This window comes from Dermacentor variabilis, chromosome 1, assembly GCF_050947875.1.
Source record: "Dermacentor variabilis isolate Ectoservices chromosome 1, ASM5094787v1, whole genome shotgun sequence".
Taxonomy (NCBI): domain Eukaryota; kingdom Metazoa; phylum Arthropoda; class Arachnida; order Ixodida; family Ixodidae; genus Dermacentor; species Dermacentor variabilis.
The window spans coordinates 58,482,128-58,506,344 of NC_134568.1; positions in this window are offsets into that span (position 1 = coordinate 58,482,128).

A 24,217-nucleotide genomic window follows, 5' to 3' on the forward strand; every position below is an offset into this window, starting at 1 on the left:
GCCGTGGCGTTGGGGAGCCGTTTTCGTCCAGCGCCTCCTAGATTGCAGGCTTGTGCACTCTGCTTTATGACAGCGTCCTACCTGGACGGAAATATCCATTGCCAAGCCCGGCGTGACGAAAGCGGTGACGTCAAAATCACCGCAGCTTACCCGGGAGCGTCCCCATTAGATTCTATGACCGTCGGGGCAAGATAGCATGACGTCACGGATCGAAGTGCACCGGTCTTGCACTATCTAGGAGGCGTTGGCTCGTCTCGCACCCCGGAGGTCCGGTTTTGATTCTCACCCAGACCGAAATAAACCAAATTTTCCTTTCAAAGGCGTTAACTTACTTTGTTTACACGAACCTCCCTGAGAAATGTGACGTCAGTCCGGGCATTTCTTGACGTGTTTCTACTTTTCGCGCCGTCGGCCATTTTCGGTACCAATGCTTCATCAGGTCGCATTTTCTGCCTCATGAGACAAATAATGCTTTCGTGTTAATAAAGTCACTTGATAGTCCAGCATCATCCTGTGAAATCCTTGTCTCTGCGTACGCGTCTAGTTCACTGGTTCAATTCTTTGGTAACCATGTACCACTAGCCCAACACTTAACTTTACTGCATCACTTTTATTCTGCTATGGGCTCCTTCTTATGTGTGCAAACCGCTAAAAGTCGCGCCGACCTATATGTTGCAGCAAAAACCACCTGCCGAGCGCGCTGTATGTCCTAATGCGTCAAGAATGATTTGCCGCCGCTAGAAGTCGTCGCGGTTTTTAGCCTTTTTGGAACATTCGCTTGGTCTTTGGAGGAGAGGTTGGCGTATATTGAAGTCAGAATGTCGGAAACAGGTGAGAAACCTACGTGACTGGTTGCGCGTGTTGACAGTGAATGATAGTGAGGACTGTGTGGGCGAGCGGCCGGCTCGCTACACGAGTGACAAAGAACATTTGCCGACAATTTCCACGAAAAAGAAAAAAAAGCTCCCTACAAGCAGTTCTGTGACATACCTGAACGGAATATCTGTTCCGGCAGCAGTGGATAACATCCTGTGCAAAGGTCCCAAGTTCAGCATGGTGCCGAAACTCTCGAAACATGACCTTTCAGGAGTGGTGCGGGGCATTTCCGATATGGCACCGACACAGGAACATGACAGGTGCCGCTCGGAGGGTGTGGATCGTCGCAGAGCTGAGAGAACGTTGACAGTTGTACGGGACCATTGTCGTGTGAAACAGGTTGCCAAGCGCTTCCGTGAGCATAGCCTCAGTCTACTCCAGCCTGAAAAGGAAGGCGGATTTGTTTTAATGCCGACTGCGAAATTCAATGCAAAAGCGTTCGCTGCCACGCAGAAGTACTTTAGGGTGTCTTAAGAAAAGCCAGCTAAGGCAAAAGCTTCAACTCGTTCACGTTGTTGGAAGATTTAAACCCACACAAGCTGAGGAAGGCAGTAAATAAATGTGATGTTTACATACTTTATATGCTCGTTTTTTTTTCTCTTTTTTTTCTGGAATGACACACAACCGGACTGCCCGCTTTGAGCGGTAGTCACCGACGAGCAAACAAGGCGAAGAACTTTTGGATGATGCTTACAATGCGAGCTGAACACCCTTGTTTTGGAAGACCCTTTCCCCATCCGCAATTCCGTGACCTTAGACGACGAACTGCGACAATTGAATTCTGGGTTTTTAGGTGCCAAATTACGATTGGATTATGAGGTATGCCGTAGTTGGGTCTCCGGATTAATTTGGAGCACCAGGGCATCTATTACGTGCCCCCAATGCAAGGTACACGGGCGTTTTTGCATTTCGCCGCCACCGACATGCTGCAGCCGCGGCCTGCAATTGAACCCGCGACCTCGCGCTTTGCAGCGAAACACCATAGCCGCTAAGCCACCGCGGCGGGTGGCGAACAGCGCCAAGGATTGTCAGAAGCCACAACAGCCTTTTCCGTTGACATAGAGGTCTTGCACTACTCGCTTCTGCAAAATGAACTTGTCTCAGTTAGAGTCGTTACGGAGGAATCGGGTGAAGTGCCCTTGCAGGCGACATGTGGTACAAGTGTAGGAGCCTTTCTAGATTGCTAGGCATGTATTTGTCTTCATCGCCAGATTGAATTTAATGATAAATTTTTCGTACAGAAAAAAGGAGTTTGCATGTGGTCGTGCTTAGCACTAGTGCGTTATAATATCTTTTTAACAAACTTTGACAACGACTGTAAAGGAAAATTAGACGGTCAACGCATGCTTAAATTTTTAGATACGTTCATGATTTTGGGATTATGTTAACAATTTTACCCAGTGAATAACACTCATGACAAATTTAAACCATGCGTGACTGACCACCATTTTACGGTGAAACTCCGTAACCATATATATATATATATATATATATATATATATATATATATATATATATATGTGTGTGTGTGTGTGTGTGTGTGTGTGTGTGTGTGTGTGTGTGTGTGTGTGTGTGTGTGTGTGTGTGTGTGTGTGTGTGTGTGTGTGTGTGTGTGTGTGTGTTTCTTGACGGGGTGCTAACCTTTAGTGTTGGTGGTCACGTGCTTTAGACGTATTCTCCAAGATGGAAAAAGGCGTTGCTGCCTTTTCAGTCTAACCATTCAAAGTTAATCAAGAGTAAGAGTTACTCGCACACCGTGGTGACACACCTTTAATCACAACTCCTACGTCTGTCGAGAAGTGGTGATCCGCAGGCACTGCAAAAAATCAGTGTGTGAGGCACTTCTTAAGCCAATGAAAGGCACAGATTGCCAAAATAAGAAGCAGGAACGAAACAAAATGTGCGGCCAGTTGCCTACTTGCATAAAGTGTTCTACTAAAAAGAAAGTGGCTAAGCCCGGCTGAGCGGCAAGGCGTGAATGCTGTGTTTTCAGCCTCGTCAAGGTTATCTTCTTTGTGTTCGCGCATTTCGGCGGATTCGGATAATCACAGAAACAAATTTGTTAAGCATGCCTAGCAAGTGAAGATACAGGTGACGTGTGGAAAGGTTTATATATAGTCCAAACCGGGCAGTGCATAGACCAGAGGCTGAGAGAACACAAAAACAGAGTAGGCGCAGGTGAGCATCGTCGTTTAGCCCCTCATTGCTATATATAGATGTGGTTGTGTTTCTCTATTTAGCTCAGTAACAATTTTTGGCTGGGGAATAAACGGGAACTGCGAGGGAGATTCTTGAACCTTGTCAAATTAGGAAGCACAGTGACCTTTGTGTGCAGTCGCTCACTCTGACTGAAATGGACTGTTCAATTAAATTTTGGGGTTTTGCGTGCCAAAACCACGATTTGAGTATGACGCTCGCCGTAATGGAGGACTCCGGATTAATTTTCACAACCAGGGTATCTTTAACGTGACCCCAATGCATCAATAAAACTTGGTGCTGGGCTAGTTCATGATGCATTCTTTAAAGCTGATGGTAGAGCTAAAAAGGAGGAGCACATGGTGAAAAGACAGCACGAAGACGAGAAAACGCTACTGACAACTGGTTTAATTTTTGAAAAGGGTTCAATATTTAAGAGAATCACAACACATTTGCACAACCGAACTGCGCCAGCCTTCTTTATTGCCGTGTCGCAAACAGTCCCGTGAAGTGAAATGATAAAACACCCAAGCAGCAAGAAGTGAACACATGACCAATTGATGAAAAGCCAAGCCAAATCTCTCCACAAACGTGCGCTCAGCATGGTACAAATTTATTGAAACATCGCTGATGCACAGACCCGGCTTTTTTGTATGTGGAAAGCTTCCAGCAAAACTCTAGCTTTAGCGCTTGCACTTCTGTCCAGAACCATTGCTTCTTTGAACCGTGGCACGCACTCGTAAACCCTCACATGCGAAGCTAAATTCGCAAGTTTGTCTTGTTTTGTTAATTTTTGAGAGTGTTCCCTCAAGCGGTCATTCCCTTAAGCGTCAGGTCTGCCCGATATAGCACTTGCCGCAGGACAGGGGAATAAAGTATACCACTCCTAGGGCAAACCCGACGAAGACATCTTCATGCTGCTTTTTGCAACCGCGCTGACTTTCACCGCAGATGCGGGGCACAGCTTCGCCAACTTGTTTGGCGCAGAAAAAACAAGCTGGCCACTTTTTGGAGGTTGTGTGAAACCTTATGAATGTCGCCTGAGGTTTGGTCTTGACGCGTTCAGGTGCAGCCTTCATTCGTCGGGGACCAAATTTCTTGAGGAGGGTTTCAGCAACTACTACAAGGACCGAGCAAGGGAAGCCTGCGGCCAAAAGCCTGCGGCCAAAAGCCTGCGAGCCTGATTGTCAAAACTAAAAAGCATTTCGTGCGGGCACAACTTTTGAAGCGCCGATTCCATTCGGAGCGATGCAATTGCTCTTTTCACGGTCTTTGAATGAGACAATTCATAGGGCAAAAGCTCTTTCTTTACACGTGGGAAATATGCCCAACAGGTGTGTCCCTTAGTTATCCTCAGCCTGAGGTCTAAAAAACGTATCTCGCCATTTTGCGGTAGTTCATGGATAAAATGCAGGCCTTTACCATGGTCGTTAAAAGTACTTAATACCTGTCGTACAGAATCTTCAAAAGAAGCGTCATTGCGAGTTTGTAAAAAGATCAAAAAATCATCGACATATCTAAAAACCTTTAAAACCGGGCCTCCAATAAAATCTCGAACCTAAAGGCGATCAACATGAGCTAAAGAGATGTCGCACGAGATAGGTGCAACACAGGACCCTACACAAATACCATTGCGCTACAGAAAAGGCTACCTGTCAAAAACGATAAAAGGGCACTCAGACAAAATTCTAAAAGCTTTAAAAATCATCAAGAGACACTCCGGCTGTGGACTGAAAAGAGAGTTCGCCTGAATTTTCGACAGTCTCCTTTACAGCAACTAAAAGTTCAGGTTGAGGGACGGAATAAAATAAATCCTCAATATCCACAGAGAAAGCATAACCGACACTGAGGTTATTCTGGAAAAAGTTTGTAACTTCTTGGGATTTTTTTTTTTTTGTCAGGAAGGGATCGTTCACTTTTATCGACTTAAGCTGACATAGTAGAAAGCGGCTGACACATTGCTGACAGGTTTCGTTCTCACTAATAATGCATGGTCCTAAAAGGGATGCCAGGTTTATGAGTTTTAGCTGTGAAGAAAGCTTTCAAGGAGTTACCTCTGCAATTGGAGATATCATTGCCTAATTTTGTCAGGTTCAACTCTTTACAGAAGTTCATGAACCTGGTTTCTACTCGTACATCGCTTTTTTTTCACTCGCACAAAGTTCTTCTCAACTGCTTGCAAGGCTTTTTCCTTGTACATGCCTGCGTGCATGACGACGAAGCCTCCGCCTTTGTCCACTTGTAAAAGAGAAAGCTTGTGTTCCTTTCGTTGCGTTCCACGCCGTAGTGGAGGACTCCGGAAATTTCGACCACCTGGGGTTCTTTAACGCGCACCTAAATCTAAGTACACGGGTGCTTTCGTATTTCGCCCCCGTGGAAATGCGGCCGCCGTGGCCGGTATTCGATCCCGCGACCCAATGCACAGCGGGATGGGGCGTATTTTGTATTTCGCCCCCATCGAAATGCCGCCGCCTCGGCCGGGACTTCATCCCGCGACCTCGTGCCTAGCCGCGCAACACCATAGCCGCCAAGCCACCGCGATAGGTGAAGAGATGCGTTCATACCTAGATATCAGATTTCGGTAGCATGTGTCAATGACAAGTGAAAAAAAAGTGTGTTTGTAGGGCGCCGAAGTTTTGTGCTGGCACATGCGCCTGCTGAGAACCTTGCAGGTATCTGTATATAATAGCCAGTGGTCAGTCCAGCATATTCCTATGCACTTCTTGTCTCTGTGTATGCGTCTAAAAAACGCTGGTTCGCTGGTTTATGCATAGGGCCAGAGTCCTTCCATTTGTTTCTGGTCACGAAACTGCCGCCTCAGTTTCATATAGAGCCAGCGCTCACCGGTAGAGGCGCAACCATGCATGAGAGGGCATGCGAGCGCCGCTACCGCTGTGGTTGTGTGCGGGGCAGCTCGGTATTCTAGCTTTCTCAACTTCCACAACCGTGGCTTTACTTTTACTTCACTATTTTTAACATTCAACTTGCTTAAATAACTGCCTGAGCGCGTCTTCTGCCATGATACGAGCGTCCGGGACGAAAAAAAAAAAAAAACGCCGCGCATAACATGGAGATTTCGGCGGTCTCAGTCCAAAAAAAAAATCTGCGATTTTAAGAGCCAGAACCGCGATACGATATTGAGGCACGCCTTAATAGGGGATTCAGGATTAATTTTCACCACCTGGGATCCTCTAAAATGCACCTAAATTTAAATAGACGGGTGTTTTGCATTTCGCCCCCGTCGAAATGCGTCCGCTGTACACGGCCGGGCGGTCTCGATCCAGATGTCTTCATCATCGCCGTTCGCCTCAATAGTTCGCTGGGCTCCGCTTTTTAATATTTGCCTTAAATTAAACACCGCGCATTCGCGACAAAGCACCAGTGGTCGCACTTATCACCAGATGCAAACATATGGGCTGTGGCACCCCCGCTTACCCGTAAGGACTCTGCCGTAAGTAAGCGCCAACTCTCCGTTGCCCAGAGCGCCAGATTGCTCGCCGAGCACAGCTGTTCACGTTCTGATAAACTGTGGGCAGTATCTTATCAGGAAATCAAATGAATGAAATTTTTATTGCAAAGGGCTGCTACAATATAATACCTTATTACAAAGAAAGGGAAAATGAGCTGCTCCGTGGGCTTAAGATTTCTCTCCAAAGCGATGCCATTTCTGAATGAGATTTAGGTAGGATTAATGCAAGACAAACTTCGCTACTAAATGTCTTCGGAGCGGCTTTTAGCAACGGATTAAGGCGAACGTGAAGTGTTAGGACCTGCACAGTTGAAACTAGCTGCGTTGTAATTAGGCAATTGCCTTAGCAAGCTGCCGTTTTGAAGCGTCAGTAAGCCCAGCACTTATTCACGCTGCTCATGGTTTCTACGCGACGAGACTAGGTATTTTGGTTCTTAATACGCAACTATTTACATGATGTTAAAATCTTGTAATCACCGGTCCTGACATTTTTATCATGGTCGAAAAATGAAAAAAAAACTTTATAACTCGATTAAGAAATAAAACGTGTTGGTGCAAAAACAACATACAAGCACGATCATTTATTTATTATGTAAAATAAGCGCAGCGAAATACAGACAGCACAAAGAGGCGTCCATGCACGAATGGTACACCATTCACAATGCAAGAAGTTTGTTAAAAGCATGACACTGTTATAATAAGCACAAAGAAAGAACATCAAACGTGAGAGATATGCATCGGGGGGCAGGAAACAAACACCAGCAAACGAATGGCAATAACTACAAAATGCACACACGCGCATACTTCGATTCGAAGTTAAAACCGCAACTTTCCTTCCGCGGTATGGTTCGTTTCCATTTCTCGCACTGCTCCTTGTCAATAGGTAAACAGAACGACACTTTTTCGGTCGTGCCCTTGTAGCCGGAACGGCACCCCGGCACACAACACGTGTTCGGCATCATTGTCCCACCCCGCCACTTCAACTAAACAGCCCAGCACTCGAAAAATAGCGCAGCACATGCACAGAATGCACCCAATCACTAAGCTCGCCTCGCACTGCGCAGGCGTTCCGGTACGCGAACGATGCCCTCTGTTAAAGTCCCTTGATCATTATCAAGGGGCTTTACCCTCTGTAGCACAGTGGCGTCGCGTCGCGGCAGCTTTGGGCAGCATATGAACCTCTCCCATAGCGTGACGGCGGAGTTTCGTGACCAGAAAAACATGGAAGGACTCTGATAGGGCTATGGATAATTTTGACCGCCTGGGTTTGCTTAATGTGACACCACCGTTTTTTTTTTTTTTTGTCTTCTGCCCACATCGCAATGCTTTCGCTGCGGCCGGGACTGGAACCCGTGACCTCGCGCTCAGGAGCGCAGTTCGGCACCGCAGTGGGTGCCAAGCCCAACACGCGATGCTGAGCGCGTGTCGCATGATTAAAGCAATTATGGGGTTTTACGTGCCAAAACCACTTTCTGCATATGATGAGGCAAGCCGTAGAGGAGGACTCCGGGAATTTTCGACCACCTGGGGTTCTTTAACGCGCACCGAAATCTAAGTACACGGGTGCTTTCGCATTTCGCCCCCGTCGAAATGTGGCCGCCGTGGCCGGTATTCGATCCCGCGACCTCGTGCGCAGCCAACGCATGATCGTGAAATCAGCGTTCTAGCAAGCTGTCGTAACATGCGAAGGCTCTTGAAACGAAGCCAAGGGCTAGTTTAATGCAAATTACTCCTTTTGCTCAATTCTATTCCTTTCTTATGATCTACAGTTTACGGCCAGCTGATCCCGGTGATAACGTGGGCAGCGCATGCTCGGACCACTGACCATGCGCAAAGATGCAAAGCATTGCAATGAAATCCTTACATTATCCCGGCCCAATAGACCAAGCGCTGCAGCACGTGATTAAACGGAAGGTGTAGTTCTTAATCACGCAATCATGCCGAAAGTTTAGTCATTTGCTCTACCTATATCGATAAAAGTGACATGATCTACTGGATACACGAAGTTACAGAAGTCCTTTGTGAAGGCTTCCACTTCGCTTCTGCTTCTCGTCGGAGTTCAGCGCAGAAGCGGCAGTTAGTCAAAACGAAGAAGCAACGTAATTGTAAGGGCGCATCTTCCCATAATTCGATTAAACGAAAGCGCCGTGCCCAATTGCTTCTACGATCGTAATCAATTACCGCGGATTCTGCACAAAAGGGTCGCGTGGTGTAGTCTGTAGTCTTTGCACTTCGGGCACTCGGAAAGCGCAACAAACGAGAGCCGTCATGCGAGACGAGCATCGTCGTTATATACACGAACGGCTGTAACAGCGTACTCGTCTCGCAGTTTCTCCTGGCGTTGGCTGCAATTAGTCCAAATGCGGACCATCTTGATTTTGCCTGCCTCGCGGCCCCTCCCCGCGTCGTTTACCTACTCGCGGCGCGGAGACCAAAAGTTACTTGTTGTCTCCCTTTCCGAAATTGAGTTAGGCGAGCCTGCTTGGCGCTCTTATTCTGTGGTGCCGTGGATGAAAAAGAAAAAGGCTGCGCGTATTGCCTCGGAAGATGGCCGTTTTCAGTACCAGATTAAATCGTGCTCGGGGTCGCTCCCCTACGGAGAGGCGTTGCCAGGGCGGAGGCAAAAAAAAAAAAAAAAACACGAAGTTTCGCATGGTCCCTGTTCGGGGTGGTATTGCTGTATAGCCAAATGCGGTCGTGATACGTACGCTCGTAATGATGACCACAGCGAAGTCAAGCGTTGTGGCTAGCTGGATTGGCAGATTCCTGGTGATGGCCCCGTGAGCTGTGCATGTTGATTACTGCCGCTAAGTGAGAGACTTATGGTCGTCTCTAATAAGAGCGCACAAAGCAATGCGTAACGGTAACCGTTTTCTCAGTCACTTGCGCGTGAGATGGCTTTCTAGAATACGTCTGCCCAAGTGTAACACTGTTCCGAGATGAAAGCGCGCGCGCGCGCACGCACGCACGCACGCACGCACGCACGCACGCACGCACGCACGCACGCACGCACGCACACACACACACACGCACACACACACGCACACACAGTTCCCTAATGTACCGACATTAGAGCTTCTCGTGTTCCACCTAGCTCCACAGGGGATAAAAAAAATTAGGCAGTATTGCTGCCTCCTCACGTAAGTGACACATGAGCCCGTGTTTTGGGGGCCAAACCGTTTGCAACAAATCCTGTGAGGTGCTCAGAAAAATTCTCGCAAAATTCCCACATATGTCAACGGGCGCAACGAAAAATCGGAAGACGCGCTTCTCCGCACTTCTGAGATGGTCTTTGCATGGTCTTCAGACATGGTCTTCTGACATGGTCCTTGTCGACCCGTGGCGCAGTCCAAACGCACAAAAACACGTGAGGTTGGTTATGGTTGTCAGTTTGTCTTCGTGCGCTCTCACAGTCACGCCTTTCCGCTTTCTATACGCTCTTTTCCGTCTTCATTACCAAGCATATTAAGCACTTATGGCTGCCATAAAGCACGCCGATTCGATGGTATCGAGAGTTTTCACCCAACATGACTTGAAATCGACGTAAAATTTAGGTGCGCGGAGTAGATATTGCAGATGGTCACCAACACAGCGTACACGGCAAAAAAGAAACACGACTTGTGCACTTACGAGGCGATGCTGCCGATCAATGAAGGACATTTCAGTTAAATAAATAATGTTTGTACTAAGGCCGCCTTTGCAAAATGTCCGATGGAAAACAAAGGTAATGTATGCAGCTGTTCCCTCTACCTCTGACTGCAGCTGCTACAACTGGGACCACAGAGCAGATGATTGAAATACATATCATCACACTTAACAATACTACACAGCAAACGATTGAATCACAAATACTTCGCAAGTGAGAGGCCAACGTACCCTGACAGTGCAACAACTGATTCGTGGCTGACCCTCTAAGACATCAGCGTTGGAGTCAAAAGACACCTGATTACGGCATGCGGTTGAGACAACGATCAAGGCTTTAACGTGAATGTAAGAGAACTCGACTACAATGTGGATTACAGCGCCCACTGAATGTAATAAAAAGAAAGACGAAACTGACATTTTCATTATTTGAAATCCGTTCTCCCATCAGCTTTCCCATAATTGTGCCGTGTGATAAATTTCCTGGCAACATCAACGTCGGACGACTACCAGACGCAAATCAGAAACTTTCTCACTTACACACATTCTTCGCGTTATTTCCGTTTCGTCGCCAAGCAATGCGCCTTTAACTGTACCACCCCACCCCCTCTCTCCCCACACTACTTACACACGGTCCTTCGAGCTTCCCTTCGCTACAGTTCCTGAAAAAAAAAATAAGCACGTATCCGAAACTTCTGCGACATGACAATAATGGTTGACTACTTCATTTATTGATTGCGTGATTTTTGCTTCTCACAATAGAGTCAACCTTCCAGAATAGCGATTATACGCTTCGCTAAGGTTTCTGGAGAACGAAATCACGGCACAACCGCGTAGGCTGCTGTTTCACCGAGAGTGCGGGGAAGTGGGACAACGGCGCTGCAGGGAGGCAAACAAATAGGCGAGGTGGAGGTGAGGGCTCCGCTGCTCTAAGTACATGAAAGACTGGGTGAGGGTTGGGATGGGGAGAGCGCAAATATGTGCGGAGGAACAGATACGACGGCGAAAGTGGAGGGAGAGGGTCGCACGTTGCAAATCACCCGGTGGAAAGGGAAGAAATGCATCCAGAAAGGGGAACTCCCTGCGAAAGGGAAGCGGCGGAGGGAAGAGCGGGAGGCCGTCGAAGAATCACGGGGGTGCACCGGTGGTGGCCGAGGGAGTGGATCGCATTTCATACCCCGTGGCGTGAACCATGCGCTCCAATAAATGTTCCGGGGTGCCGCCACACACGAGTCTGTCACCCTCGCCGCACCGTGTACGCCATGGCTCAGCCGTGAGCACGGTCGCGGGACGACTTTGTCGTCGATCTGCCCGCGCGCATCGGTGCCGCTGTTGACTGACAACGTCGCGCTGTCACTGCTTCATCGCACGGCGAGTTCCTGACCATGGAACCATCACCGGTGAAAATGTGAGTGAAGAAGATTTTTTTCTTTCTGTTTGTGCGTATGCGTTGCTGAGTTTTGTTAACTTAACCAGAAGCTGAGCTCGTTGGTGCGATGATCTGAACACAAACGCACGTTGAAAGAATGACACGTCTTGACCGTCCTTCTCTTAACGCGCGGTTGCATTCATATTTTAATTGTTTCTTCTTCTCAGTAGGGCATTCCAGGTTGACAATGCCTTTATATACCTATTTGTGTCGCGATACACTCGAGGATGAAAACAATGTTAAATTGTTCTTTTTATTTGATATAATTAAACGGATGAGTTGTCGCCGTTAGCTGGTAGCGGCTACCGTTTTAGCTTGAATAATAGGATAAATAAATAAAGTATAAATACTTGCATGGGCGCTTGATTTGATCCATAATCTTATTGCGGTTGCAAGGAACTCTTTTATTTGCAATAAACTTTATTCTGAAAGCTTTTTATCTATAGCACATTGTTATATTGAAAACAATGCTTAAGAGAACAAATATACGTTGTACCTACTGATTCGCCATCGCCAGTTTCATCAATGGCGCATGACACTTTTCCTTCTCGTGGAGCAGCGCTCCGACAATGTGACACCCAGTGCGCTCAAGTGCACTTGCTCGAAGTGCCACTAAATTTGCCCGTGTGACACGGGTCTAACACACCAAGAGTCAAAGTCTCTTTCAAATTATCATTGAAACAAATTCCGTTGTTGCCTGGTGTACACAGGTTTCAGATGCTCCAATGAGACACGACGCAGTAGAGCCAACAGTCGTCACAAACGCCATATTCTTCAAACAAGCGTTAAGGTGCTTTCATAGCTTTCTAATTCCTTTTCGATGACCAAGGGCCTAACGTCGGCGAGGGAAAACGGCTGATGTGAGCCACTTAAACACAGTTCTTGTTCAACGCGATGCCTACATGTGGCGTGCTAGGGGGCAGTCGAATGGTATACGTATACTATCGGCGTCAAATGAAAAACGCGAACATGTATACCGGAGCGCCTGGCCGAATCATAACTAAAGGCATATAGTGCTCGCCGCCGAATCATCGACGTTTACGTGCGCGTACATCCGGTCTGCCCGCACTGCGCGATGATGCTCCCCCTGTACTGGCGATATTTTCGTTTCTGTTCTGTCGTATTTGAAGGCGGCCACGCGTTCCGTTGTTCGCGTTTCATTCGACGCCGAGAGCACATGCGGTTTCGCCGCACTGCGCGGTAATATTCTCCCTCAACTGCAATATTCAAGCGAAGCTTGTATTGCCGCACTCATGTCGGCGCCCATGTTGCCGCACGAAAAAAACTCAAGCCGCGCGAAGAAGAATAGCCTGTCGTGCAGCGGATTCGAACCATCGACCTCCGGGTTGCGAGACCACCACGCTAACCGATACAGCCACTGTCGGTTCATGTTACGCGAGCTTTAAGGCGTGGTTTTATATGCATGAAGAAGTGGACGCAGCACAAGGTGCGAAAAATCACAGTCGCCTCCTCCCTCCGGAGGTGGGAAAGGATATGATCGCGTGTTCGCTCACGTCGCGCCCGCCGTTTCCCGCCAATTCAGGCCCGGCACTCTGATAGAGATTTCACGTTTGCTCCGTTCTGCCGAAGAGCAGGCTGCGTTCGAGCAACGCAAGTGGGTGCGGGCCGCGCGTCGTACGTTCGGCCGAAGAACAGGTGGCGTTTCATGAACACCACCGGGAACTCGCTCTAGAAAGGGCTCGTCGTCGACGTGCTGACCTCGCCGTGAGGGAGCGCTAAGCCGAGGCGTTACGCCAACGAAGAGCCGCGGACCTTAGCTTCGCTTGCACCCCTCTTCACAGTAGTGGTAGGGCGGTAAATTTTTTTTAGCTTCGGTCTTCTTTGATTTTTCTTTTCTCGCTTTCGAATAAAATAGAACCAGAACAGAAACAAAAAATAACATGCAATTGTCACATAATGAAATCGTACGCAATTGCACGATTTAACGATTGCATGTGCAACCTGCTGCAATTTCCGCAATCTATTAGCTGGGTATTTTTGAGGATACGTTTATACTTCCCACCTTGGCTTCCGTCACGCGTTCACCCCATTCAGGTGCTCGGAACTTACAGTTTTTATTAGCGAAATTGGCGAAGTTTTGTACAGCAACAATTGTATATGCATTCATCGCGCAAATTCTGAAGTCCGCCACATTTGCGAGGTTTGGTCCGCAGCAAGTGTAATATTATTTATAATCTCTTAATCTTTTCAATGTAATCTGAGACAGTCGTTGCTAAATTACGAAGACGTGCACTGCATCCATAAGCGCTCCTCTATTTGATACGCGCCCTCCATTTACGGGAAACAAGGAGGCGTTGGAGACGTTGGCAGGTTTCAAGCTTCTGAATATTTTCTGGTTCGGTTGATTTTCAGCTCGCGACCAGAAATACAAGGGTTGAAACAGGTTTAAACCGGTTCATACGGGTTCATAAGGGTTCGTAATTAGGGAAAATGAAAACTTAAGCATGTTTTTTCTGCAAGTGTAGAATAAGTATTGAGGTTAGTAGACTAAAATGAATAGAAATGAGGATCAATCGCGAATATCTCAGGAACTTACAGTTTGCAGGTGGCATTGTCCTGTTCGGCAACGCTTGGTGCGAATTTCGACAAATTATTGCGGTCCTTAGCCGAAAAAGTGTGAGTGGGGTTGAAGGTGAAATGAAGAAGCCAATGACGAAGTGTGCCACCAGCGGACGTGAGCTCCTCAAGGCCCCGATTTTTCGTCTTAATTTGTGAGTTTCCTCGCTTGACCTCAGCACTCAATAGCCAAAATTCGGTCGGCGACTTCCCGCCTCACCAGGCGGGAGGACTTTTCGGCCTCCAAGCCGTACCAGCGGCTCCCACGGCAACCGAAGGAGTTGTCAAAGAAGGGACCCCGTTCCTCCCAGCGCTTGCCTTATGCAAGTGGAGAGATGAATGCTACAGCAGAACAACAAGCGCCCGCTGTGTAACCGGCTGGCAGTGACCACTTCAACCAAAGTGCGACAACGGATGCTGACCTCGAGGTGAACTCACCAAAGAGGGCACGTAGTGACGATCGTGAGCCATAGCCACAATAGTTGAAACCGCCGACATGGAAGTGGAAGACAGATCTTTGACCACGGTGACGTACAAGAAATCACGCCAAGCGGGTATACCCGTGCTTTTCAAGCTCACCGACCCGGAAGCGTCGTTATGGAAAGTGAATCCAAACAAGTTGCCCAGTGAGATTATTAGCACGGCAAGAAAGAAGGTACAATCATTTCGTGTAACGAGGGAAGGTAACTTTTCCGTCAATGTGTCTTCTATCGCTGCCTCTATGAGTCTACATGAGTTAACTCATATGCTGGCCTGGCAGTGGAACCATGCGTGCCACCATCGTACACGAGAAATCTAGGGAAAATAGCACATGTTCCATTTCAAAAAAAATGGAGGACGCTTAAGCTTCGCCTTCAAGAGTGGAACGCGACAGCGTTCCCGTGGACCCGCCAAGGGGTGTAAGACAATGGGCTACGGCGCAGCGACTACGCGCCCCGCATCGGACGCGGTGAGCGTCGAGGAACGCAGCGTTCGGCGCGACAACGAAATGTGCGCCTGAGCAGGCAACGCACGCCTGAGCCTTAGAAACAGCTCGTTTCTAAGGCAACACCGCGTTCACTACAGGCGCTTTTGTACCGCTTTGAAGCATCGAACTCGTGGCTCAGTGGTAACGTCTGCGTCTCACACTCCGGAGACCGTGGTTCGATTCCCACCCAGCCCATCTTACAAGTTGTTTTTTATTCATGAAGTGCCTGCTGGGATTTATCGCTCACGGCCAACGCCGCCGACGCTGACGACACCGGCTTTTCTGCGACACAAGCTCCTTAACGCTGTCGCGTTAATACGCTGAAGACCAACTACTTGAGTACCTGCAAGATAGCGGCGTCATTTCCGTTAAGAGGCAGACCAGATGGCTCCGGCGGGAGGATGGAACAGTGGAACCACATGCACTTCGGAGCGTCATCCTACAATTCTTGCCTGACAACCCATTGCCACCACGCGTCGTACTTGGATTCACGAGTCATCCAGTCGAAGAATATTTAGAACCTGCAACTCGGTGCTACAATTGCCAGCGATTTGGCGACGTTGCTAAGTCCTGCCATGGCCAATTGCGATGCAAGATCTGTGCGGGGAGCACATGATTATAAAGCCTGCACCTCTAGAAACCAACCCAAATACGCCAACTGCAACGGAGTCCACACAGCTTCATACGCTAATGTCCCAATCATCAAGCGGCTTCATTATTCAAGCGACAAGAAATATTACATGGTCGGACCCCGAAGCAAGGCTCGCCTCCTCCGAACTTAGATGCTGTCAACCCAGTGAAAGCAGCTCCTCCACAATCAGCAGAGCACAAGAAAAGGTATGCGATGGTGGCTAATGGTTTACAAGAGATGAAAGGCAAACCAAGCCGGAAAGAGAGCCAAGGAAAGACGTCGCCAAGTGTTGTCGACCGCCAACATGAGTCTCAGCAGGCATTCATCCCTTTGAGAGCACGAGCACCTGCGCGTGTTTCACGTGAAGCGGAATCATCTCAGCAGCATATGGTGATGTCTATGCTCTTTAATGCGTTAAAAGCAACTCTGTGGGCTTTTCCTGCGGCAAACAACCTTCCAGAGGTGAGCGCTGTTCTTTCGTTGGAACCGCTGGTACTACAAAAGCAGCTTACAACATAGCATAATGGTTCACCAGATAAATAACTGTTTTCGAAACACAACAGTATTTCAATGGAATGCAAATGGCATTCGATCTAAGAGTGCAGACTTCAGGAAGCTTGTTTCGCAATACAGGTTCCCCGTTGTGTGTCTTAACGAAGCCGGTGTAGACCGTAATTTTCGTCTTTAGAACTACATAATATACTCATCTTCACGAACTCCGAACCCTAGCCGAACTATGTTATGCGCCAGACGCGATCTAACTTCCTGTCTGCTCTTCTCCTCGGGACTCTGATGTGCCTGAGTTCGTTGCCTGTAAAGTTAACGTTAAAAAGCTGCTAGCGACCATTGTTTGCGTTTACATGCAACCAGCATCGCGCATTACTGAGTCAACTTTCATGCATTTCTTTCAAAGGATTCAAGGACCAGTCAGTCCTATTCCCGGACTAGTCAGTCCGGGGACTTCAATGTTCATAACGTTAGCTGGGGCAGTAGCCCCACTGATTCTAGAGGCAGGTCTCTAGAAAAGGCTATAGACTTATGTGGCCTTGTTGTGCTCAATGATGGATTGATTACCTTGTTAAGAGGCTACAATTACGCTAGTTGGGGGGTCTTGATCTTACTATAGCCTCCCCTGACCTTACGCGCGGTATTAGATGGTGCACAGATTATGAGACACGGGGTAGTGACCACTACCCAATTCTCATCGTGCATCCCCTTATGCATCCGGTAAGATCTCCCAGAGTAACTAAACTTACTAATTGGCAACTATTTCGAGAATATAATTCTGCGGTACTGAACCAAGTAAATAACCTGGACACGTTCATGCCATCGGTACTAAGTAATTGCTCCAGGGCTACGCGATACACAACTGTTCCAGAGGGACAAAGCAGTGTCGACGCGGACTATGAACAACTCCGAGCCGTTAGACGCAGAGCAGAACGTCGGTCTCGCCGTTCCGGACGGCTTGAAGATTATCAAGAAAGTCAAGCTGCACACAGAAAATCTAACCGGGACATGCAAAAACTGGCACAGCAACGGTGGCGTGAGTTCTGTACGTCACTTACCCCCTTCATTCCCTTGCCGAAAATTTGGAGATTAATAAACGCCCTTGGCCATCCGGTATCACAATGTACTCCCTTCAAAAGCTTTGCAACAGCTCTTGGCGTATCTGAACGCGAAATCTGCAAATACATTCTACGCAACACTAGTAAATTTTGCAAATCCTGTATCAATTCAAGATCAATCTATCTTTTCGGTGCAGCAACAGATGAAAATGCTTGCAATTTACCTCATACCCCAGTTGGATATTCTGTTCTCTCTAAAAGAACTGCAGCACGCTCTCTCAAAGACACGCCAAAGAACAGTGACTGGTCCTGACAACATCTCTTATTGTACCTTGAGAAACCTTGACCCAACAGGCACGTCCACTCTCCTACACGTTTTCAACAAGATCTCGGAGGAAGCACATGTTCCTATGAGTTAGAGGATCGCTAACGTAGCCCCATTGCTAAAACGTGGCAAAAGGCCACTGTCTCTTGACTCCTTCCGTCCTGTTAGTTTAACGAGCGGTGTTTCAAAGGTGATGGAAAAGATGATCGATATTAGACTGCAATGGTGGATAGAATCCAGCAGTTGTCTACCAGATCAAGTGGCTGGCTTCAGAAAACGCAGATGTACAATGGACTGCATCTCTGACTTGGTAACATTTGTTGACCACGAGATTAGCTGTGGGAACATTGCTGTTGCTGTGTTTATTGATATTAAGAAGGGCTTTGACTCGGTCAGTCACCTTCGCGTTCTGCTTGGACTCTCAACTCTCGGAGTGCATGGCCGAGTTCTCAAATGGATCGCTAACTTCTTGAAAGACAGAAACATATATATAAATACAAATGACGGCCAAATCGACCCATACACCATAAACAAACGAGTTCCGCAAGGAAGTGTATTAAGTCCACTTCTCTTCAATGCAGCAATAGCAGATCTACCAGCAGTACTTCTAGCCGACATAAACATATCTATGTATGCTGATTACATTTGCATATGGACATCTAACAAGTCTCTAGAAGTTGTCAAGCATCGGCTGCAGGAAGCTTTGAACGCAATAGGTGATTAAGAAAACGGGGCATGAAGATATCTTATGCCACATTCTGTCATTCACAAGAAAAAAGGTTAGAAATTTTGGTCTTTCAACAGATGGCCATGAGATCGAGCTGGTTCGGAAACATCGTCTTCTTGGCGTCATTTTAGACCACCAGCTTCTATGGACTGATCATTTGACCACCCTGGAGGACCAAATTAGTTGTGTCATAAATATTTTCCGCAGAATCGCAGGCACGAAGTGGGGTGGAACAACTGCATCCCTGCTTCACGTCCACTCAGCACTCGTGCGTCAGAGAATTTCTTACTCCGCCCCTATATTGCACAAATTATCTGCGACGTCCCTCCATCGGCTACAGCTGTTGCAGGCTCGGAGTTTACGAGTGTGCCTAGGAGTCCCGCAAGCTACGTCCAGTCACCTCACTATTGCATAAGCCCGGGAACCGCATTTCACGGTGATTCGCATTCTGGAAACATGCCGACATCTCTTCAGAATTTCTACTCAGCATTCTGCACACACCCTTCTCTCTCTGATAGAGAACCAACCAGGTGCACAGATACACGCCTTGTTTCAAGAGCATAAAAGAAGACTCCCACGATCACTTTTTTGGCACTCAGACCTCTGCTGCCCACCATGGCTTCTGCAAGCGCCGGAAACAGAAACGTCAATCGAAGGGCTTAAAAATAAAAGCGCCGTTTCCACATTAGCAGCAAAACAATTCGCGTTACATCACCTATTTGACAAGTACCTGGAATCTATTCACGTCTACACGGATGGTTCCGTAAACAAAGAAAATGCGACTGCAGCTTATGTTATACCATCCTTACAGGTAAAGTACGCTTGTCGACTAGGAAACACTTCGTCACCAATAATAGCGGAATTAGTGGCAATTCTCCAAGCCACTCATATTATCAAAAGATATGAGACACTAACAAAGTGGGGTAATTTTCAAGGACTCCTTATCGGCTTTAGCATGTCTTGAAAATACTGATGACAGCCAACCACACGCACGAATAACATACGCAGTACTGAACCGTTTAACTCAGGCTAAAGAAAGGAAACAAAGTGATATTACAGTGGGTCCCGGGCCATGCTGGTATAGCAGGCAACGAACTAGTGGACTCATTGGCAAAATCGGCCCATAAAGATGCAGAATTTCAACTCATCCCGTTGTCACCAATGGACACAAACCGGATATTGAGAGTACTAAAGAAAGACTTGGTATGTCAACATGGTTTAATGAAAACACTAAGGAATCAATCCTTTACGAAGTATACCCTCAACTAAAATACCAGCCGGATGTACAAGTTTCTAAAGGTACCTAGACACTAATTCATCGGCTGCACCTTGGGACAGCATACACCAAACATTTCCTACATCGCATCAAATGGTCTGCTTCCCCTGCTTGCTCCTGTAGCCACGACGATGACGATGTTCACCATCTACTCCTCGAATGCCTCATATACGAGATGCAAAGATGGCAGCTAGAACAAGAGCTACGCTCTATTGATCCTCACCGGCCTTTCTCACTCGCAAAATTGCTGGGCCCATGGCCATCGAAAATAGCGCAGCGAAAATCATTGAACGCACTTGAACATTTTTATGAAGACACGGGCATCCTTAACAAATACTAGGTATTGCAATGAATAATCACACGATGTCACTATAACGTTCTTCTATTATTTGCAATTATTAGTGCTTGTACATTACGTGCTATACATTTTTTTTGTGCGTGAATTATTTTAACACTGTAATTTCTCATCTGTTTATATGCTCATCGAAGTCTACATCAAGGCCGTTTATGTGTGTTTGTGACTTTGTTTACGAACTCATTGTGGTGCAACTTGTATTTGACTTTTATACTGTTATGCTCATAAGCGTATAGGACTGAGCTGTGGATTTCTTACCGTATGAATTGATTTCTTTTCATTTTCCTACATATTTTTATATTGTTTCCGCTATGAGAAAAGCAGTAGCCGTCACCATTATAAGGTGACTACGTCTCTTTCTTTTATTTTCATTTCAGTAAATAAAAGACAAGCATAATGTTCAATAGCCTGGGAAGGGAACAAAAATTCAGGATCGCCAGTCAGCCTCTATAGTCTGTACAGGAGTGCGTTTATCTGTGTCAATTACTCACAGGGTAACCTTACCATGAAATAATGGGTTGGAGCCCATACGACAGGCATATATGCACAATATGTGCACAAAGAGTGCGTAGCCGCAGCGCACATTTTCACAGGTGGCTCTGCAAATCAACGTCGCTAGCGGTGCGGACTTTTTGTGCCATCTACATGGCAACGATTCTCGTTTCGTCTTGAGCGAGTGACATCATCTACGTCAGCTGATTTATATGGAATTAAGGAGGCCCTTGTGTATGTACTTCGAGAGCGGCCGCCAAAGACAAGGGTGATATTCACGGGTTCCAAAACAGACCTCAAAAGTATGAGGAATAGGCACAAGCGATGTAATAACCAACCTGCAGGATTTGACATTGCCTAACTTCACCACAAGGCAAAGATTGTTGGGCATTGCATCGCGTTCCACTGGATACCTGGCCATGCCGGTATTTCGGGAAACTAAAAAGCGGATGAAGCTGCCCGGAATGGACCCCAACACCGAAATCTAAGAATAATTTTTTTTTTACCAAAGCAAAGGCTTCGAACGTGGCAAAACAATACGCCTATGCCTCTGGAATCAGCTGCTTCACCAAGATGGCTTTCTGCGTTATATTGATCCAGAAATTAAATTAAAAATTCCGCGACCTCTTCCTCGACACTTAGAGACTCCGTATACCATCGTCTGCGATTGAACGTGGCATACACGAACAATTATCTGCACCGCATATGGCGCACCACTAATCCCTACTATGGTAACTGTGGCAGCTTAGATGCAGTGGAGCACGTGCTACTTGAATGCACCGCGTACCGCGACGAGAGACAGTTTTTTGAGTGACAAATGGAAATGATTTCCCATGATCCGTTAACGCTACCCGGCATCTTAAGTACAATGCCTGGCCCTTCAATACAGCGGCGGGTTTTGGATTTATTATTCAAATAGCTGTCAGAAATTGGTCTAATCGGAAAGCTAAATATTCACCATTTCATACGGAAAGGCGTAAATTACTGCCATCTCACCTGTAAATATTAGTATAAGATCCACATGCGCATTTTACATTTATTTTTTTCCTGGTTTCCTTTCTCACTCCTGGAATCGCTTTAATACCACTCCCCATCCCTATAAAAAGTAGCATGCAAGCGGTTGGGTACGCGCCCGCAAAAAATACGTTTTTCTAATAAAAAGCCTCGCTCTCTCCCTACCTCTCTTAGTTTAGCTGTCTTATGTCGCAGTTACATCAACCTACACCGATGGCCTGGCATCACTCCAAGTACCTGTACGAAATAATATAAACTGGCTCCGCACTGAAAATTCCAAGCTCTAAATAAAAATGTTACTTTGATATCCAGTTACGTATCTCGATGGTCTGTAGAATCAGCGGGGAGGCTTTGCTTCACTCTTTCTGTCACATGAAGCATTCTCACATCAGACGTGACTCCAAGCAGTGCCCGAAAGAACGTCAGGAATTTCAGCGCTATAGATTTCTCTTGAGTAGTGGCATTACAATTGCAGTTAAGTCGACCGCGTACAGCATCGAAACGGAACAGAAAGTTGAACAGAACTGTTCCACTCCCTTCTGCTGGAGCGAGATGCGCGAGTAAATGTAAAAAGCCCACCTTTCTTCATCGCATAAAATGCAGCTTTGGTCGGCGCTGCACTTTCCTACGCGCGGACTTAAACATTCGCCTGCTACAGCTGCGGAGGCTTGGCGGCGTCGGATATAACAAAGGCCTACTGTTACTAACGGCAGGCCTTTGTTATATCCGACGCCGCGAAGCCTCCACAGGCCTACTGTTACTAACGGCGGCATTTGCGGAGACTTGGCTGCGTCGGATATAACAAAGGCCTACTGTTACTAACGGAAGGCCTTTGTTATATCCTACGCCGACAATCCTCCACAGGCCTACTGTTACTAATGGCGGCAAAGTCTCTTTCAGTAATAACAAGTTCGGTGAATCAAGTATCTGCACCTTCTTAGCCCCTTTCATCCGTTTTCATACGACAGAGTCATCTACTGTACAACCGAAGGAGAAAAGCTCACAGTCACTTATAAGCATCCTTACGTGATTTGAAGGACTTGGATAAGTTGTCAACTTAAAATAAAGCTCCGCCTTAATCCACCTTGCTCTGATCTGTACAAACCTTGGTCCACCTTGATTCACTTTAATCCACCTTAATGTACATTATTCCACTTTAATCCACATTAATACACCTTAATCTACAAATAATACACTTTAATTAACATGAATCTACCGTAATCCACTCCAATCCACCTTAATTCCCTTTACTACACTATATACGTTTTAATCCGCCTTAATCGACTTTTATCCACCTTAATCCAAATTCGAGAGTGGGCCAGGCTGGGTTTTTTGGGGGGGTGTTTTTTTGACGGTCGTTTGCGACTTTAACACCGCAGCTGGTCCAGCGTCGGGAACGTGACGTCATACTTGGTCACGCGGGTTTTCGTACCATCGTATGATAACGCCGGACGTCGGATTTTTCGCTTCATGGGGCATATAAGGCTTTCGCTGTAAAAGAGAAAAATAGAAATCAGATTCTCAAATCAGTTTTATTATATGCGAGAGCCATCTATCACAAGTTCAACATGCTGCAAGCAGCTTGTAGAGCTTCAAAAGTCTATTGCCTGCAAAGTCGGGATATAGTTGGCAGCAGCGTAGCCGCGTTAGTGTGGTTAATGTACACGGTGGCGGTTCGCTGCGAGCAATGAAACTTGCTGGCTGCAGTGAACTGACGATATGTTGTCCTCCATGCAATGCTACTACATTATTGCACGAAACGCACAGAACATTCCTAGTATACGTGAAAGGAGGGCAAAACGCAGTTTCAGTCCCCGTACAGGCATGGTGCTTTTTGCTGGTGTTCGGCTTGCGTTCAGCCTATTCTGTTGGTGCTGCCGTTGCGGAATTCAACTTTCTTCTATTCTTGCACTGGTTATAAAAATGCGTGTATTCCTGTACAATGAAGCTGAAGCAGCTAGTTATTGTGACTCTACTTCACCGCTTGAACGCATGCATAAGTGCCCTTTAACTTCTTTTTTGTTTGTCTGTAAAATATAAGACAATTACTAATTTTAGTGAAACAAGGTACAGCGCTATGACAAACAGCGCAGTGGCAGGACCGCCGTGTAGCCTCACACGCGTATTTTTTTTTTAACTATGGGGTTTTACGTGCCAAAACCACTTTCAGATTATGAGGCACGCCGTAGTGGGGGACTCGGGAAATTTCGACCACCTGGGGTTCTTTAACGTGCACCTAAATCTAAGTACACGGGTGTTTTCGCCCCCATCGAAATGCGGCCGCCGTGGCCGGGATTCGATCCCGCGACCTCGTGCTGAGCAGCCCAACACCATAGCCACTAAGCAACCACGCCGGTAACAGCAAGAACAGTATTTTATCACAAGGGTGTCTTGCACGATTAGATCGAAGCATAAGAATGGTGCCAGGGCACCATTCACGTAGCTTCACATTCATGAGAATAGTGCGAATAATTTTATATTATTCTAGGAGCCAACCGTATGGCGTTGCTTTTTTTTTTTTACGAGAATAATGGCTGCCACATCCCGTCAACCTAACAACACCACGCTAATGAGAGCATTATATTAGCCGGCAGAAACTCAGCTTTACGACGTGCTGTGTCTAACGACTGCAGTGTTGCACGTGATCCTCTTGCAATACTTCCTTTCCGCTTCTCT